Source organism: Pezoporus occidentalis, unplaced genomic scaffold, assembly GCF_034315485.1.
Source record: "Pezoporus occidentalis ecotype Australia unplaced genomic scaffold, CSIRO_AGI_Poc_V1 ctg192, whole genome shotgun sequence".
In the NCBI taxonomy this organism is placed as follows: Eukaryota; Metazoa; Chordata; class Aves; order Psittaciformes; family Psittacidae; genus Pezoporus; species Pezoporus occidentalis.
In genome coordinates this window covers 195,112-215,590 of record NW_026913771.1, presented here as the reverse complement: position 1 = coordinate 215,590, position 20,479 = coordinate 195,112, and the positions used below count along the sequence as shown (strand labels likewise).

The following is a 20,479-nucleotide window of genomic DNA, read 5'->3' as shown; positions in this document are numbered from 1 at the left end:
GATTTGATCCCATCACCCGCGAAGAATGGAAGAAAAGAGCCTGTTTCCTCTCCTCCTCCCTCCTGTTTTCCCCTTTCCTGTGGCCAGGGCCATGTGCTGTCCCAGGGACTGCTTGCTGGCTGTATTTCTCCTCCCTGGCTGTGCCATAAGGAAGCAGGAGACCAACCTGGCTCACCCAGGAGTCGATTGAGCCTTTTATTACGCTAGGCAGGAAGCTGTATTTACAAGAAGCCCAGGGATGCTCTCTCTACGTTGAACCCGCGCCTGTTCAGACAGAGAAAAAGTGGGGGTAATTTCTTACCCCTTTTAACAACTGCAAATGGATAGAGGAAAGGAACACACACGTGGGAGCAGCTTCGTTCTCTGCATAAGGTCTTAATAACCCAAGCTTCTACTCAATGCTGGATGCCCATGCAGAGGAGCATATGGGTGCTGAGAAGAGGACCGATGTGGACACGCATCCTCAGGTGGGCTTGGAAAGACCCTCTGGATGGAAAGTGAGAACGCTGGGAAGGAACTGCAGCATCCTATTAGTAAAGGCCATCTGAGCCTTTAATTAAAATTTGCCTAATGACCTGGCTGCTTCATCATTTTCACTATCAGAGACCTTAATTTAAAGTGACGGGTACTTAGGCAAAGGCAAAATTCATTTAGCTTCCAAAAGGCATTAAAGGGGCAGAGTGTGGATTCAGCAGTGCCCCTGCCCACTGTGGGCAGAGGTCTGTGTCCACATCACGCTGGGGAATGGCTTGGTGACAATGGGAGGAAAAGGAGGAGGAATGAGCCACACAGAGCAGATGTTTCTTACCCTTAATCACTGCTGGAAAGGGCCCAGATGATGGGATTGTACTTCCACAGAAGGCCCACTCTGCCTTGGTGGCTCTCTTGAGTAGGGTGGTCCCAGCGTTGCCAGCAAGTGATACATCCTGCAAAATGCACACAGACACCATTGATCCAGTGTGGGTTTTCCTCAGGGGGAGGATACAAAGATCCATAGTTCTTCCCCCAAACCTTATTCCTATTCTCCACTTTTTTTGCTGCAAATAGGACATCAGATGCTCTTCGTCCTCAGCAGATGCCCTGCCCCATCCCCAGAGCCACTTGCCACCTCCACCCCTCATCACCCTGCCCATATTCAACAAGTCCACTTTAAATGCTCAAACCTCTCCCAGCAAATTTGCTTCCATTTCCCCACATCACCCAAAAGTGGAAGGAGGAAGCTACCTGGAAAACAACTTACGGGTCTCCCAGCAGTCCCCATGCATCCCTCCCACACCACCAGCCCTGCCCCTGCCCTTGTTCCCACCTGAGCAGCGAAGATCTCTGAAGATCCCATATGCCTTGGCTGGGTCCCAGCACACAGGACAGTGATGCTGAGCCATCCCCCAGCCACCTCCTGCCTCTCAACACAGTGTGTGCAGCCCAGGAAATCCCAGCTGCAGTATTCCTCCCCATCCCTCTCTCTTTGTTAAAGCAGAGGCTGCAATGGATTTAGTGTTCAGCGTTGGTAGTCCAAACCTCATCGTTCATGCCACATTGATTCTCAATTCCAGCCCTGCAGGTTATTTAATTGGGCAGATATCCCTTCAATTTTCTCCTCCAGCGATATTATTGATGGCTGAAGTCTATCCATTTCTTTGCACAGGGCTTCAAAAGGAGCCTGTTAACAATTATAACAATAGTCAAAGACTTTGCTTTCGATTGTACTTCACAGCCCCAAATCTCAAACAATCCATTAAGCCCATCTTAGAGGTATTAATTGTCCCAGGTTCAGTCTAGAGATAGCTTGTGCTGCCCTTCGGGCTGGAATCATTACTCTCCCCTCTCCACTTCTCTTCAACAAGTGCTTTTTAGTGGTGAGCCAGGACTGTGCTCCATGTAAACCTTCCAGCAGGAGCTCACAGCATGGTCCTGCTGGGGTCAGCTGGTACCTCAGGTCTCCAGGTCACCTAAATCACACCTGCACCACTGCATCCGAGTAGGGTACCAGCCGTGGGCAGCACCGGGATGGGTCTGGGTGTACATCAAGCCCTTGCTTTTTAAGCCCTGTGAGCCTGCACTGACCATGGGAATCAACAGGCTGAATACCCCAGCAAATCCCCACTGCAGCACTGGGCCATGGTGGGAGGTGTTGCATGGGAATGCCTTTTCCTGGGCATCTTGTATCCTGGATCCCAAAACCCAAGCAGTGTTTTTTAACAGCCTGGGGGTTATGTGAGTGGGGAAGCTCTCCTCTAGGCTGGTTTGGAGCTTGTTTTATTTTGTGTATTAACAAAAACAGCTTCATCTGTATGTGATGGTCACACCAGTGAAAAAAGAGCTCTCTTACCCCAGTGACTTCCCAGAGGTGCTGAGACCCAATCCTGGCACTGGGAGCATCCCGGTGCTGCTCCAGGGACCTCCCTCTCCTGCAGTGCTGCACAAGGAGTTCTGCTGTGCTGGTCCTTTGCTATCCAGTGGAGGGGCTAAGCCTGCAAGGAGCAAACTGCAGTAAATCACCGTGGCTCCCATTTCACCTCTCCAACATCCAGCGTTGTACACGGGAGGAAATGCTTTAAGTTTTATCCTTTTTTTGTAACTTTTGATGGGTGTAGCCTCAACCTTTATAGTATCTGAAAATGAATATTTTACTGTAGCATAAAAGCTGAAATTGCATGAATTAATTGTATTTAAATATTACGCTGAATAGTTGATTCATGGGGCAGAAGAGCTGCTGGTGGAAGGGAACATTTCAGCCACGCTGGGCAGACCCCAACTGATTTGACCCATAGGTACCATCCCAACAGCCCCAATTTATTTCATTCACGCTTTTCCTTCTTCTTTCTGCATTTTCATGCAGAGGGCTGAAGAACAGCAGGTCTGGGGCTCCTGCAGTGAGCTTTCACCCTGGTGTCTCTCACGCATCCACCTCCCGAGTCCCACAGACCCGTTTCCACAACACCATGATGCCCCCGTGGCCGCATCCACCCTCAGCACCACAATGGGGCTGCTGCTGTGGCAGAGACACGCACCTTGGCAAGTGGGGCTCCAAGAGAACACTTATTGCTGCCGCTAATTACTGTGGCCCTGCACTGCCTCATTAATTCCCCACCGGTCAGAGCAGCGATGCTTCCCGTCTGCAAGCTGCACCAGTGATTTCATGTTTCAAATGAACTCCAGGAGCAGTCGTTCTTTGCAGGAGAATAGTGTGTAATATCTATAATTAAACACAACAGGGATGGGCTAACAAAAGCGTGTGAGGAGCTGAGCAGGGGCAGCTGCTCCATTTGGGATACCCGGAGGGATTCCCTTTGTTGCCAAGGTTTCGGGGAAGGAGTGAGGAGGTTTGCTGGTGCAGCACTGAGGTGGGAGCCACCACCGTGGTGATGCCAGCTTCAACAGGGTGTCCTAGTCTACCCAAAGTAACACCATGAGGTTACTGGGTGCAGGGAGGGGATAGAGATGCAGGAGCAAGGGGATGGTGGTGGCCACTGCATCTCTCCTGCACACTAGCCTTGTCCTTTGCTCTTCTGAATGCATCTAACCCACCTGCACAAGGCGCTGTTCAGGCGCCACCATCAGCCTCACACTGCTGAGAGCTGCCCCAGGAGCTGAGGATAAGGCAGTGAACCCAGGAAGGTCTGGGCTGATGAGAAGGAGGAGGATGGGGAGTCCAGGACCGCAGTAACCTCAAGGTGACTTGAGACAGAGGTGTTTTTACAGGGAGCACAGCGTGAGAAGCTTCTATGCCATCTGCTCCTGATGCCCTGCATCCAGCGAAGCAGGGCACTGCTCCTTCCTACATGCTAAAAATACTCCATAGAAAGAAAATAGAACAGAAAAAGAAGGGAAAAAAGACAGGGAGATGAGAGGAGTATAAACAAAGACTCCATGGAGACCAGAGGCTTCATCATGCTCTTCCCTCTGTACCAGGCCCTTTGCCCCCTTTGCTCCATCAGTCTTTACATCTGAGGGCAGAAACATGCTATTACTGGGTTTGTATAGCACTGGAAGGAGGCACACACATGCACACACATCCCAGCTTTGGGTACAGGCCATCTGCACTGTTAATGGAGCAGAGAGAGTTGAGCTGCTCCTCTCGCTCCACTCATCAGCCAAGCCCAGGAGGTGGCTGGTTGCAGGCGATGGAGAGTCGGGGCTGGTTTTTAGATGATCACCTCCATCCCTGCCCTCCTGGGGTACTGACCTGGGTTAAACCACAACAAGCACTCACCAGAAGCCATCATCTTCACAGCAGCAGGTCCCCAAACCTGAATGATTTTGCTTCAATGGGACCACGCTGATGTCCGTGGGGTGGGCAGTAGGTTAGGACTTGGGCACTCGGGTCCCTGCCTATCTTTTGCCAGGAACTCCAGACAACCTGGGCCAAGCTGCTTTTTCCCCTCTGAGGTTCTGCTTCCCTCCCCATCCAGTTCTGATTCACAGCCTGCACTCTCCAAAGCAATGCTGGCCTTTTGCAGGGCTGATGCACAGTGCAAAGCCCCAATACACAGACAAGTGGGTGTCTGTGGCTGGGCAGGCTGAGAAAATCCTGTCTGAAGGAGGCACACAACAGCTCTAAGTGATGGAAATCCTCCTTCCTCAGGCAGTGAGAGAGGGAAGGGAAAGAAAGAAAAGCTCTTTCTGGGGAAATTAAATTGGACTTCAAATTTACAGGGTCTTCATTTTCTTCTGGTGATAATGAATTAAGCTCTTGCTGGCAGTTATATTGCCGCAGAAATAAGTGCCGGTTAAAAGCACTTTTGGAAACTATGACTTTCATTTTAAAGCTGCCACAATTTACATTTAATCCATTCATTAATTCATTTATTTATGCTGCTCAGGTACAAACCTTGCATCTCTCCCGGGATCCACTGAAATGCTGTTTTTAACCCCAAACCAGTTTCCATGCGGACCTGAGCGCTGGCTCAGGGCACAGCTCCCTGTCAAGAGTTATGCTCAGCATCATGCAGGGCCCTCCGGGAGCTCTGGCTTGGAAGCACTTGAATGAACATCCCTCCTGCCCCGGACCAAAGACACATGTAAAGAGGTATGGCGGGCTCAGTGGTGACCACCACATCTACTGGGCCTCCTAACAGCACTCTGGATCAGATGAGCCAGAAAACTGGCTTTGCCTTTGCACAGCAGGAGGAAAATCCCAGTGATCCTGTATTAATTGATGTGGCTCCCTCTCGTTAAGGATGTCCCTGCTGATGTGGAGCGAGCTCATGCATCTGTGGGCATGGAGTACTCTGGGCTAGAGGAACCAGACAGGAGTTTCCAGTAGCCATAAAAACAGGCAACCAACACAGCAGTGGCCCTCAGGACAGCCCCGAGCAGTGCCCATGGTCCCATCCCACCAGGGAGAGCTGCTCCCTCTGACCCTGACTTACACATGGATCCAGCCCTCACCACCCTTACCTCTTGCTTTCCACAGCCCCTCACATGGCCACAACACCGATGCTTCACTTCCTCCTGCATCCCAGGTCCTCCAAAAGCATCTCTGATACAGGTTTCTGCTCTGCAGCAATCGTGCACAGAAGGTTAAGCAGGGTCAGGCTTTCAGACACCAAAACCTCCTCTTCCATCACCATGGATCCTACCATGCCACCTCGGGCAGGCTCAGCACAGGCAGCTGAGCTGCAGCAGTGCGTTGCAAGGATCTGCTCCCAGCCTAGGAGGGCACAGACAGGCTGCCTTGTGTGGCTGTCACCTACATCTCACCAGGTGGACATGGAGAGCAGCAGCGAGGTCACAACCCGGTGGTGGTGTCCCACAGAGGGAATGTTACCTCCTACCAGCACCATATATCCACTTGTTGCCTCTGGAGCTCTGCGGCACAGCCTCGTGCTGGGAGATTGAACCCAGAGCTTCAGAGAGGTTCAAATCCAGCCCATGGATCGCACATCACACGTGATGATTCCTGCATGCATAAACATTCTGTAATTCCTCCTTAGTCCAAGAACATCACAGCCACATGCTCCATCACCACAGAGCACACACTGGGAAGGACAAGGCTGAGCCTGGGAGCAGTGGGAGTTCTGCCTGCCCAGGGCAAAAGATGCAGAAGAGGGGTAACAAAAGGGTCTGGCTCCACAAAAAGGCCCACACAGCCTCTCTGTGCCAGGGGCTGTTGATGCTACAAGGGCCAATGAATCCCCCCCTCCCATTTCAGGACATGCAAACACTGTTTCTGCAGGAGATGCTCTGCAGTGAGCATGGCTCCATCTCCCAAGACATCACTGCTGGCTTGATTTTGGCAGCCCGGGTGCCATTTCCACCCTCGTGGCTTTGTGAAGCTCCTCAGTGTGTCTCGATGCAGACACCAGCTGCACTGGAGGTTACAGAGCCACTGTGCTCCTGCCAGCAATAGGATCCCAAAGGCTCCCATAATTTATATGGCAGTTTCTATTACTTCCCTTCTTCAAAGGCTTGTTTAATAAATTACCAGTTTATGAATTCCAAAGTGCTCTGTGCAACCCTGAACAAAAGGGAAAGGATAAAAATACAGCCCAGCTCTAATGCATTGCTTTCCAGGATGAAAATCTCTGCCACTATTACAATGATACCCTCTCCCTCCCCGTGCAGATAACACTGCCTGCACAAAACAGAGGACAGCAGCACCCTCTGTCACTGTAGTGCCCAGAAGTACCAACTAAGCTCAAGGCATGGAGCTCCTCGCTGACCAAAGTGCCACAAAGATGTGCAAAGATTCTCCTTGAAGAGCCGAGCCATCCAAGAATGTGGGAAGTGAAGGGAAGGTCTTAAGAAAAAGTTAAGCAAGGAGAAAAGTCCCATTTCTTAGCACTCTGGTCCAGCCACAAACCCATGGCTTTGCCCACTCCTGTGGGCTGGTTTTCCTTTAGCAGCATCTTGTTTGTTCATGGGACACCCTGTGCTCCCCCTGGCACTGCTGCTAACTCCAACAGTGGAGAGCATCCCTCAGGTCAGCCCTGCGTAGTGCAAGGTTTGTGCTGTGCTGTCCCTGCTCAGAGCAGCAGAGGCACCACAGAGGGACCTGGCAGGCCCCTTAAGCCACATCTGAGAACTGCAAGTGACAGAGAGAGAAAGAAGAGAAGAAAGGGACTGATGCATTCATCAGAACATGATGAGTCAGAGACGAACAGCATGGCAGAGGGAAAGCTGCTGCCTGGGTGAGATGGATGGTGGCAGAGTGGAGGTGGCTTGCTGGACACGCTGACATGGGACTTCATCCAGAGCTATGGTCTGCCCTTTTTTAGCCTCCAGCCTTGATTTCCCCTGAGGCTCAAAAGCCGCTCCTGGGATGCTGAGCCCAGCTCAGGCACCGCAACGCAGGCGGGCTCCATGGATGGATGTCACTGGTGCTGCCACTCAGGAGCACTGCTCTCCCACACGGCAGCCAGGAGCAGGGAGGGAAGGTGGTCGAGCTGCTGAGCAGAGAGAAAGCCCCTGCAGTGCTGCCTCTGGAGCCTTTCCACTCTGCCAGGCAGCAAACAGGGGGAACAGAAAGTAAAGAGAAAAGAAATCGATACCCACCACCCATTGTGTCTCCATCTGCCATTGATTTATGGCCCTGCTGAAAAGCCTCGTTGTCCACAATTATTGGGCAGTCAGCTCCTATTTGCCCTGATCTCCTCACCCCTCCTTTCCACCCACCTCCCCAGCAAACCTCATGCTAGCACACAGGGCTCCGTGCAGCAGCTCCCAGGGTGCTCTGTGCCTGGGTACCAGCTGCATCCAGTCCCATGGTGGGGTGGTGACTGCCACCCTCCAAGGGCCTGGGATGGCAGCTGGAGTGCAGAAGCAGGGATGCAGGCATTGAGGACCCAGAGCAGCCAGGTGGACTGCAAGTAGAGCCGACCAGAAAATTACATCTTGCCCTGAGCTGCTGAAAGTTCAGTTTTATCTCACAAGAAGCCACAAGCTGAGCACAAGAAGATTTCCTTCCTAGCCTTGACAACCTTCCCAGCTCGATTTTGCTCTTTTGGCCATTTCTATCATATGTCACGCTGACCCAGGAGGTCAGATTGATCCAGTTAACCCAGCCTTGCAAGAGGCTGCTGGATGAGTTCCCCCCAAGAGACACATTTCATTACAGCAATGTTTCCTGAAGGGGAAGGAGCAGACCATGTCAGAACATAATCAAGTGTCCTAAGAGTCAGCAGTCTGGTGCCTCCATCTGCAGAACCCAGCCCAGCCACCTCCACCACCTCACACTGAACCAGGGGCACCTCAGTTGGATTAAGAATGCTGCTAATCCCAGTCCCCTGGCTGAGCTGTGCCTGCTGGCCTCCTGCCCTCCTCCAGCTCCTCATGCTGTGGCTGAGATAAGCAGCCCTGAAAATTGAGGAATTAACATTGCCTCCCCAAGGCCAGGCTCAGCTTTGGCAAGGGGAAGCAGCCCAAGCAGGCAGAACTTGGATGGGGAGATGTGGGGTAGCTCAGGTCAGGGCAAGTGCTAAGGACCAACCCTTTAGCTGCCTCGGTGATGCTGGGTTACAAGTGCAATGCAAGCAGTGATGGTCTTCCCCAAAGACCTGCTGGAGACCAGTGTCATGGAGAAACACACATAGGGAATAGGTGTGCTGGAACAACAAGGCTGGAGTAATCCTCCTTACAGGGGACCAAGCTGTGAGCTCTTCATGCAGGAAACCTCCCCTTTGGGAGATGAAGCAGAAATTCTTGTTAGGGCACTTCGATGGCTTTGGTCTATGGGGGAGTCTGGAAGCAAAAGCTGCTCGCAGCCATACAGCAGATGAAGCTGATGGGAGAGCTGGTAGGTTTATGCTCCCCTGAACCCATGAGGCAATGATTATTTAGCCTTAGTGAGAAAGAGAGATATTATGGAATGGCTGATTGCAGAGATGAGTCCCGAGTTGAATTTTTGACCTAAATGAACTTGTGATTAAGCAAACGGAAATAAGCCTGCAAGTGAGGATTTTCATTGCAAGCAGAGTGGGCATCAAGAAACAAAAAGGAATTGGTTAGTGAAGCCAGCTGGAGAGAGGTCATGGACACAAACACGCAGGATGCCTGGAACTGCACCAGGTGCAAAGGTGTCAGAAGTGCAAGAAACCCCAAGCAGGAGGAAGAGACACTAAAAATAAAAGCTCACAAGGAAGAGCTTGCAAGGTAATGGGCTGAGCAGTCACTTGAAGAAAGGTGTTAGGAAGAAGCAGGGACCCTGCACAGATTGGAAGAGAGGAGTCCTGGAATGGAGGTCACGGAGGGCACCAAGTTTTCATGAAGTGGAAATTGCATCAAGTCAGTTAAGGTATTGAAACAAATAGGTAGTTACGGAGCCTCAGCATCTGGCTGCCTGAAAGGGAGAAAGAACAAGGGCTGTTATGTGAGAATAGGAGGAAAGATTAAAGGATAACTCGGAGCACATTCCAGCACTACTTGACCTCTGTTTTCAAGCAGGGTGAGGTTGTCCATGGAGGTAAGAGACATGTAAGGATGTGGAACAGGGAAGCAGGAGACAGGAGCAAGCAATTCCCTGGGGTGGTGAAGAAGAGGCACAAGGGAAAGCATTTCTGCTGGCAGTTATTTTTATTACATCAAGATAAAGTATTATTGGTTCAGAATTCAGCACATGTGGGGGCTGTATTTAAACACGAGACACAAGCCCATTAATCTGATCTCAGAGAGGATGAGGCTTCACAGCAGATTCACACAGCAAGGCTAATTGAGAGTAAGCAAACAGTGTTCCCAAGGCTTAGGAAGGGGAGAGCACGCCAGGCTAAGTGGATTACCACATCCCCTTTATCCGCAGGATCAACTGTTCTCATCCACCTGGATAGAACTAAAAGCACCTGGAGATGGGACTACAGGAATGCATAGAAGAAACCTTGCATGGGGCACAGGAGAGACAGGGAGGCACTAACAGCGAGGCACAAAAGATGAGAAACTTCAGCAACCTGACATCAGACACTGCATCTCAAAGGCAGCTTCAGAACATCTGCAGATGGGAAGCACCGTGACACCACAGCAGCACCAGAGGCCCACTGCCTCCGTGTAGGAGCCCTCCTTTTATTTGATCATTAAAATGAAACTCTCAATCTGCCTAAGGCATACAGCGAGACCAAGCCTGCTTAGCACTTTGAACAGAGCCCTCGTTCCCCGAGGGAATATTCAGATGAGACTGGCTGCAAAATAGGAAGATGGGATATTGTAATGCAAGGCCTGAGTGTCCTACAAGCAGAAGGAAATCGCAGCATAACAGCATGGGGTGTAAAATCAGGGACTTGGATTAGAATCCTTCTTCTCTGCCTTTTTTGCCAGTCCCTCGGAAAAAGGACCACATTGAATGGAAGAGGATTATGGGGCAAATCTGGGACTGAGACTAACATAGTCCAGGTACACAGCTGGGAGCAGTACAACCCACTGCTAGGGTAAGGAGTAATGCTGCCGTAGGGAGGAGACAATGAGGAATCTGGCCACCTATGTTTGGGAGACAGGGAGAGCATGAGAAAGGAGCCTGTGTTAGTAAAACAACAGCCAAGAGGGAATATCACCGTCAGCTATAAATACATCAGGGTCTAAATACACAGAAGGGAGAAAAGCTGTTGAAGCCTGAAGACAATGTTGGCACCAGGACAATCAGGCAGAAACTGGCTGTGAATAACTGCAGAAGGAAATGGCCAATTATTCCCATGATCCAGCTTTGGCACTGCAGTCGCAGAGACTTTGCCTGAGGAGCCAGGCCATGGCTGGGGCTGGGAGGGACTGTGTCCATGGCAGCACAGGACCCAAAGAGATGTCCCACGCTCCTCTCCAGCCTCATGCCCAGGAGCTCTTTACCTACAGGAGGTACCAGCTTCTGGGGTCTCCTCTGGGCAGAGGAAGACCTGTTACCATGCAATACTGGAAGCCTTGTCCACAGATGCTCTGCATGCAAAAGCTAACCAGAGCATCTGCTTTCTTCAGAGGTCTTTGTGCACTGCTGTCTAGGGGATGAAGGGTGAGAAGATGTGACATGCAGGGTAGGGGTCAGCAGATGCTCTTTCCAATGCAAAGGGGCAGAAGGACAGCAAGAACAGGCAGCTGTCATGCAAAATCCCCCATCTCCCATGTGGCATCCATGTGCAAAGCTCCCAGCCCTGCTGCAGGAGTCAAACTGCCCTGAAACTTGTCCTTCCAGCCCCTGCCATTCCTAATGGATTAGGAGGGTAAACCCAGCTCTTCCTGGACCAGAAGAGTCAGGACTGCTCTTGAAAAAGGTTGAATACTTCTGGCACAGGGCATGAGCACAAGTTCCTCCTTTCTCTCCTGTTCTAACCCTTACCGCCCACCTGGGACTTCATCTTTCCTTGTGTCTGCTCTGATCTGATCCCCACAGAGCCACACTGCCAACAGCCCTGCACCAAAGTGGCTTTCATGATCTGAGAAAAGCTGACTTCAGCCAGAACACCCCAAAGTGTCACGTGCTTTTGGATGATGCTCTAAGCCCAGGGTTACCTGGTGGTGGAGGCTGCCCAGGACCACATCTGCAGCTGACACAGCACTCTAGATATAGGGTGCTGTCAACTGAGATTTCAGCCAACTGGAAGAAAAAGTAAGGGGCTGTTTCTCCTCCATGCTGACCAGTGCTCACTCCGTATCCAGCAGCCAGAGCAGGGGAACACTGTGTGCCAAGCAGGCCAGTGATTGTGAATAAGAAAGACTGGCCACAGAGGACCTGGAAGCCTGAGCAGTTGATAACCTGCGGAGAGGGCAGTGGTCAGACACAGGCCTGTCTCACAGGCTCCTTTTCTGCCTGACTTCTGCTGTTTTAGCCTTCAGTGACTCCCTGCTACATGGGCAAAGGCACCCAATGATGCTTGCCAAGCACTGAGCTTTCAGGCTGGCTTTCCTGAACCCCTTGTGCACAGGTCTCATGGTCCACCAAGGCCACCGGCTTCCTGCTTACCTCTGTGCACCCAGCTGCACCTATGGCAGAGTGAACTCCTGCACCCTTTGCATCCCTGCACCCACAGACCCATGTAAAGCTTTTGGGCAGGGGTGCAGCTCAATGAGAAGCAGTATCTGCTCTGCTTCTAACCCCCCCCCCCCCCCCCAGTTCTGCAATCCTACTCCATTGCCATGGAAACCCAGCAGTGGGAGACAGGTTGCTTGGCAACACGAACACCCAGCTGGACCATGCTGCTGACCCCAGGTACAGCTTTGGTGCTGGTAGTGATGCTCCTCCCTGTGAAGGGGCTGGTGGGAGAGCAGTCCCAGCCCCAAGAGGTGATGGAATAAGTGGCTCCCACTGGTGCTGTAGTAGCATGTCTCCAGGGATGCCCTGGTCCACCTAGGATCAGAGCTGATCCCTCCCCAGGCCTGGGAACAGCTCCTCTGGTGGGCAGTGGGGAGCTGGTTGCATCAATGCAGTCACATAATGACTTCAACAGCCCCCTAAAGTAACCCTGCTGATGCTTTGGGTTCTGTTTGTACCCAGACAGCTAGAGATAGGATGCACAACAGCCTTCCCCCTTCCTCCTCCTCCCATGGTCTCATAAGTACAACTTTTTTCAGGGAACCCTCAGGTCCACAAGGCACAGCAAAGTTTTCCATGAGAAAATGCAGAGCCCTGGAAAAATGAGGCAGTGAGCAACCCCATTACATCTGATAATGAAGGCAATTGCACGGTGCATATCCTTCAGCACACAGTCTAATCTTGAACAGCTGAAATACAAGAAGGAAGATCACCAAGGTAAGAAGCTGGCATTTGCAAAAGCTGTCTGAAGAACCAGACTATCTGAGATTGCCAAGAGAACAGATAAAAGCAGTCATTACAACCTGCCAAGGTGTGTGTGATAAAACCAAAGATACAGCTGCAGTCATGCACAGAAAACCACTGCAGCCCCTAGCAGAGGCTTTGCCATAGGTGCAAGTTGCATCATACACAGCTAGATGACAGCTGGGGATACAGCCCAAAGTGGGACACACTGATTTTGCATGAACATGCACAATGGTACAGGGTGTACAGAGCAAGCAGCTGCAGAACTTCGCAGCGCTCACTATGAAGCCCTTTTGGCTCTGGTACAAGGCAAAGGAACACAAATGAGTGTGATAAAGCACACAGAGCTCTTACCAGGGTCAGCAGAAACGCAGGGACACGTGGAGCTGACAGAGCTCAAGCAAAACTGCACCTCAAACAGAACATGGAGAGAAAAAGAGGAGCTGCCATCACAGGCAGCGGGAGATGAAAGCAGGGTTAAATGCCGGTGATGGGAGGTTTGATATGGCAATAAGCACAGCAGCACAACCAAAACACTGTGGCAGCAAGTCTGGGGATCACTCGAGGGGATCAAAACCCTGATGGCAGCAGGGAAATCATAAAGATATTTTGCAGTGGAAGAAAGTAAGAGTCTGATGGGAGGCACATCCCGAAAAGCGTTAGCTGAAGCCACCTCGTTTCTGGCCCACCAATGGGAGTGCCAAGGAGCCAGCATGGCCTGCACATGGGGTTACTGCAGCACACAGGGACCCAACAGGTATATGGGAGCTGGCTGGGACCCTGGCATTGCCTTATGGCCAAGGGCATCCTAGGGCACCAGGGCTGAGCTGCAGCAGCTCACTACGGCCACACAGTCCACAAATCACTGAAGCTGGGGTGTTTCCTCCAGCTACTGAAAGCTGGGTCTGGATAGCCCATGGCTGACAGTGAGCAGCTGCTATTGTAAGCCATGGACTGCTGAGTATTCCCAAATCTGCTGTGAAGAGCTGGAATTACTGGCCAGACAACTGGCAAGCTTGATTCAGCTCTGGCCCTTCCCCAAGCTTCTTCTCCCATGGGAGCTAAAGGCACATCCAGCCACCTGCCTTCACCCAGCATCTGCAGGCTGAGGCTTCTCCTGGCTGACCTCTCCCTGGATGCACACACAGATGGGAATCAGGGATCACCATCCTAGGGAAGCATCACACAACACAGCTCCGGCTTCTTCCTTGCCAAGGCTGCTGCAGCTGATCTGAAACGCTGCAAGTGGATCTCAGGCCTGGGGTAGAACCTCTTGGAGGAGAGGCCTCAGAACAATAGGGAAAAGGGAGATGCGTGCTCCAAGTCTGCAGTAAGCTGTACAGACACTTCATCAGAGGAAGCAATCGGGATGAACTGCACAACCCAAAGCTCCTCCAGCTGCAAGAGAATGGAACAAAGGGGAAGAAAAGATTGACCCCAGAGACCAGACACATATTGAATGAAAGAGCAAGGCCACAGATAACACAGCTGGAAGGGCTGGATGTTATACAACACCACCAGAGATGGTGTGGCATCTCAGAAAGCAAGCATAAGTACATAGGATTGAGATGGCCCCATCCACATGAAACACCAGAGAGAAGAGCTGCGACCCTCTGCTCCTCTGTAACCCAGAGCAGCTCCCTGACACCAAGGACACAACCTGTGAAGAGCTGATGATTACCATCATGTTTTCCCTGTAGGACTTCAACCAGAGCACAGGTCAGCACCGCAGTGAGTCACATCACGACACTGCTCTCCAGGTACAACATCCCTGATGAGCTAATCCCAGTGAGCAGACGCCAGCAAAGACAACACAGCGCAGAGCAAGTGTATTACTTATCGGCCACTGGAGTAGCTCACAGACCAGCTAAGCATCCAAGGCAGGTAAACACACCAGCTGTGTACATCCATTCAGTGAAGGCCCTGCCCAGGGTGTTGCTGCTCCCAGAAACAAGCCAGAAGCAAGACTAAGCAGCTGCATGGACAACCAGAGAACTCCATCAAGCAGTTTTTCCACGGAGACTCCCCTTCCACATTGCTTGGGCAGGTACAGACACATGAATTGAACCAGAAGGGGCAAGGAAAGGACAGCAGCAACAGTTGCCAATTCAGACCATTTTTTCCCCCCAAAGCCACCCTCTACTAAGCCCCAGTGGGATGAGAAATGCCAACTAATGGATGGGGACAGCTTTCCCGGTGCCAGCAGAGATGTCCATCTCACCCAGCTCTGCCAATGCAGCCATACAGGCAGGTGGATCCCCAGCAGGGTTTGCATCCCCAAGAATAAACTTTGAAGGGCACAAAGACACACAACCACAACAGAACCATTTTAAAGGCACAAGAAGGCAGCAACCCCCCATGTGAGAGTGTGTCAGTTTAAATACAGCAGCTCTGGATGCCGGGCTGGGAGAGGTTAACCAGATTCCCCAGCAAGCTGTCAACCCCATCCCAATTGACTTAGATCAGCCTTCTAGGGACTGCCTCTGGGCCTTGACCCAATTCATGCACCACGGGTGAGCAGCACTATGGGAATACCCCACTCGGGAAGGGAACCTGGTATAAAGGGTCACCAGAGGGTGGGTTTTTGTTTGCAGTGAGGAGCTGCTCGTGTTTTATTTCCTTGCTTCAGAGTAAGAGAAGCGGGATTTTCTCCATGGAGGTAAGCAGCTAATCGCATTCAGGTTCTCCAACTAATGAAGAAATAAGCTGAATAATTAATTGTCTGAAGATAAATTATTCACAGCCAGTGTGGGAGCAGGGGGCTCAGGGTGTTGTTTACCTATTTTCATCTTACAGAATAATACATGTAACCGCGTCCCTCCTCAGCCCCTTCGAATCACGGCTGTGATGAGAGATGGGCAGCTCAGGGGACCAGGCCCGTTGTATCCCAGGGGAATGGGAGCAGCCTGTTTCAATGATTAGTCACCTTCCAGTAGGAAATGTTATCCAAAGCGAGCTGGCGCCAGATCCTTATATCGCCTTGGGCACATACAGGGATGCTGATGGAGTTGAGTTCATGGGCACATCAGCGCTGTCTCCTAGGCCAGCTTTCTCCCTGAAGCCACCCAAATCCCCCTTCAACCCCACATTTACACATGGCACAATGGAGAACCAGCCCTCGTCATTCTCACCTCTTGCTTTTCACAGGCCTGACTTCTCAGCAGCTCTTGGAACAACTCACTTGACCTGGTACTGCACTGGATGATGAGCCATTAGCCACAATGATAACGGCGTTATGACAGATAACAGTGATTCCAGCTGACAGGCTTATCCTGGAACCCCCCCCCTGCAGCTCAGACCAGGGCAACAACCTTTTGGTAAAGGGATCAGCTGGGACTCAGGCAGCCCTTTGCTTGCTGGGTGTTGAGAGGAGCCCCCATGGCAGTTATCTTATTACTCACCATTGCAAAGGATGATCTTTCACCTTGTGCATGTACATAGAAACAAAGTGGCTTTGCTTGGTTTCCAGCAACTTGCAAGGGCAGCTTTGTGTGGCCCTGTCTGACTGAATGGTGGGATCATTTAATCCCATCACTGCCACTGGGGCCTTTTCTGCTCCGTATTTGCTCCCCTTGTCATGCCTCCCTCACAGCACACCAGCAACTTCACCTTTTCCTCACCAAGTTATTAAATGATACTGAACCAAGAGAGAATCCATAGGAGATCCCAATGGAAACAAGCATTCATTGACCCCTCCATTAATACCTACATTTTGAAACCCCTCAATGACTCACCCAGCAAAAAAAGGCCCTCCTAATTCTCCACAATACACCTGAAGGAAACAAGAGGCCATGGGCTGCTAAACCAAAGGTCTTGAGAAAATCTTAATACACCCTAATCTTAATGCCTGTAGCTATGCAGATGCCTCCACCTGAGACCTGCCATAAAGACCCCACTTCAGTTTGACCTACCCTTCACCAAGCCATGCGGACATACCAAGATATTCCCAGTGCTTCCTCTTTCCCCAGTAACATCTGGAATGGATTTCCCTGTTACTTTGCCTCAGGGTGACTTCATTTCTTGCCCAAGAGCTGCAGTAGTGTTGGGACCCCTCCAGCCCCCAGGAATCACCCAGCTCTTGATCTGGGTGGAAGAAGCAGCAATTTGGGGGGACCGCCTGGCTAAGTACTGTAGCATGCCCTACACAGGCTGATGAACATCAGATGCTCTCCAGGCTACCACAGCCTCCTCTGTTATGGGGTTTATATGCCAACCACAGCACTGTCTGTGGCAAACACACCCTCCTGCCTCCTTCCTTCTGCATTTGGAAGATCTATGGAGCATTCCTTCCTTTTCCACTCTATTTACAATTTTACCATCTGTCTCTAACAACAGCCCCATTTTTGACACAGAAATAAATCCCCTGCTCTATTGAAGTGCTTTCTCGTTGCCTTTCACCCTTCTGATCATTCATAGTCCATTAGTTTCCAATCTCTTCCAACTGCTACCTGTATTTTTAGGCAACTCATTCCTTCTTTTAGCCTTTGCCAAGACTTTTGTCTGTTTTCTCCTTATACCTGTGCACTACTGAGGATGCAACAAGAGCCCCGTTTCACAACACCTGGAATATAACACATTGCTCACTGCCGTCCTGGCAGACCCACACAGTAGGCAGGAGCTGTAATCAAGTTACATTTGCTCCTACTTCAGGCAAGCACAGGTTTTCTTTTCATTGCCTGTTTTTCCCAGCCAGCAATCGCTGTTCTCTGTCAGTGGGGATGAGGTTTGCTCCCAGGTTGGCCTGTGGTACACGCAGGCGCTGCGCTATGAAGTCATCCATTGTTTTGGGTTGGTTGAGGGCTGGTTTGCTCTTCAAGACACAAAGTGTTCCTGGAGTCGCCCCTCATTCTACCCCCGGCTCTTGAATCATCTCCCTAAAGCTCACAAACAGATGGTTCAGCAACTTATCCTCTTTGGCAATAAAACCTGATAGCATTTAAGCAGGCTCTCACCCATTTTCCAGCTTCTTAGATCCCTGGATTCCCATAGGTCAGCATCGCATCGGCTGTGCCTCCACACACCTACCAAGGTCTCAACCCTCACCAGTTTTGCTGCCAAGGGCTTTTAGCGCTTCCTTTTAACACACTGATAACCATAGGAGACACTCAGGCAATGCCAACTCATCAGCACTTCTCATGGCCAGACATGAGGAGCTACAGATGCTGCATTGCCTCAGTCCTCAGTTAAGCAAATTGAGGTTCTCCTAACAGCCTCCAGACCTTGAGAAGGGCTCATATCTGCATGTCAATAGGACTGCTCGCTATAAACTCCCCCTTTAGCCAGCTCAGAGATTAACAGCTCTGCAAGACAGGCTGAGGTACCAGCCTGTTCAGAGCCATGGCAGGCTGCAGCTAGGACCTACAGCAGGGAAGACCATAAGGTGCAGGACCCACAAAGATCACTGTCGGGCTATCTACTTGCCACTGCTGCTCTGCAGAGGTGTGTGCCCATGGCACTTGTTCAAGCCCCATCCTGAGGGCCACAGGCCAGTTCCTCTACCACTATAGCTCCAGCCCTGCTCTAAGGGGACCCCCACAGCCATTTTGGCCCCCATTTCCCTGCCATCAGGACAGGGAATTTGCAGGTGGGTGCAGGAAACCCAAGTCATTGTGTCAGCTGAGTTGGGAGATGCTGAAGCACATCCAGGAAGGGTCAGGCAGGTTTGCACCAAGCCCTGGGCAATGTCACTAACAAGATCTATTGACGTCTTCATGTCCCCTCATAATGTACTGATGCTTCTCCACTTGATCTGGGTCACCTTATGCTCTTCCTAATCCCTCTTCTCTGTGGGGATGCTCAGCGATATCTCTTAACCACACAGCAGTTGCTTGGTTAGGAATCATCCAAGGACTGGAGAGGGAGAAGAGCTGAGGTTTTCCATGGCTGCACCACCAGGAACCTGCAGATCACCAAGAAGCCACTCAAGCTCCTGACCCAGCCTAGCATGAACATGGGGCACACACGAGCTGGTCTGTGACAACCATCACTGAGCTTCCTTGCTGAGAGCAAAGGAAGACGCACCTAAAGGTTAATGCTTCATCTCTTGTTACAGAGGCTGAGAGAGCTGCAAAGCAGCCACACATCCAAAAGATATTCCAGGCAGGGATCAGAGATGGGCAAGCAGGAAAAGGCAAGGCAGGGCTGGCAGGAGGCAGAACCAGAGAGACAGTGGTAAGTGAGTGAAAGCACTTCACTGCAGGAGGGGAAAGAAGAGTTCCACTCGAGATGGAAGTGTGCAACGCTTCTGCTTGCCCCCACCAGCCCTCCTGGAGGGGAGGAACACAGCCCAGGCCAGCCCCCTCATCCCCATGGCAGGAGGGATGCGATGCTCCAGGACTGATGCTCCCTCCACATCAGGAAGGGAGGGGCAGCACGAACAAGCTGTCCAATTCACTCTCCCCCATGCAGTTGTATTTAATACCTTAGATACCTTTTCCAGCAAGACAAACCTCTCAACCCCTCAGATGCAATAGGTAGCTAAGCCGCTCCAATATATCACCTGAATGTCCCATCACTTCCTATGGAGCTGTCCTCAAAGTCCAGCAAAGTACCTTCAGGTGAAGAAGGCTTTCCAAAGGTCTCAAGGAAGCTGGGATGGAGCAGATCATTCGTTGGGCTCCTCCAGTTTGAAGCCGAAAGCTCTGTAAGCCCTTCCTGGGACACCTGGGATGTGAAAGCCACCAGTGACCCCACCAGGCCGCTTGGGTACTGCAGTGCCTGCACATGGCCTCTCCGCTCCCTCCCTGCCCCAGGGAAGTGCTTCGCCAAGAGAAGAAAGTTAACAAATTTGATGTTTGGGGTTCTTTGTTCTTGAAGTGATTGAATTACCAGCTGAGAAAGAGGCACTTGAAAGCAACCTGAGCCTGGTTAAAGCTGGTTATCCATCTCAATTTGCATAATGCTTATGCAAATGGCAGTTTGCATAATATTGTTGTGATCTACCATCACTTTAGGGTTTTATTGCATGGCAAGACCACAGAGGAGATATTGAGCAGCTGCCCAAGCCCTGACTGCAGCTCCGGCACCACCAGCCACGTGTGCCAGAGATGCAGATAGTTCCCCCTCTTGCCCACAGCTTTTGGTCCCTCACAGAATCTGAACCTGCCATTGCCCCTGGGTGATTTCAGAAGGAGACACAGGGCTGCAACTGGCTTCTTGGCATTAATTCCTCAATTAAAACTGATTTGGTGGCTGCCTCGGTGCCTTTTATGAGCCCTCCAGCAGAAGCGATGCCTTGGGAGCAGAGCCAGGCAAACCCAGGAAGAGGAGACTCAGACTCAAGACCAGGTCTTTCCCACTGCCCATCCATCATCCAGCTTCAGCAGATCTGGATTAGGTATTTGGGGCAACTGAACTCATGACCACCCTTTACCCCTGCCCCACGCAGCACCCAAACGTAGGCTGGTTCAGACACATTCCTTACCTGGTAGGACAGAGCTGGCTCCTGGGGTGCCTCCTAAATCCTCCATACACCATCCACATGCCAACCACCATGGGCTCCAGCACTGGGCTCCTTGCAAGGAACAACATCACACAGCTCTTTCAGTGAAGCAGCTCTGGGAGGAGCAAACACTAAAGTCACCCATGGGGTAAAGGCTTCCCTATGGCACGAGGTGCAGCTCTCCCCACAAGCAGGAGCACTGCAGCAGCAGCAGCCACCCCACAGCAGCCACTCTAAAGAAACCCAATTAAACCCAACCAAAAAAAGCCATTGCCAGCCTTTCCTCCACAGGAGCAGAGCCCCACAACCACAGACCTCACTTTGCCACTGGCCAGGCTTTTATCCTCAGCCAC

The 20,479-nt window shown here is 51.3% G+C and overlaps 1 long non-coding RNA gene across 1 annotated transcript; it reads right to left on the bottom strand.

Annotated features, from left to right (window-relative positions):
• Positions 1–709: 709 nt before the first annotated feature.
• On the bottom strand, positions 710–20,331 carry LOC134162808 (uncharacterized). Its single transcript, XR_009964454.1, has 3 exons — positions 20,109–20,331; positions 1,519–1,660; positions 710–926 (listed from the first exon to the last, which is right to left on the bottom strand). It is a non-coding gene; the product is annotated as an uncharacterized LOC134162808 (long non-coding RNA).
• Between the last annotated feature and the right edge of the window lie 148 nt (positions 20,332–20,479).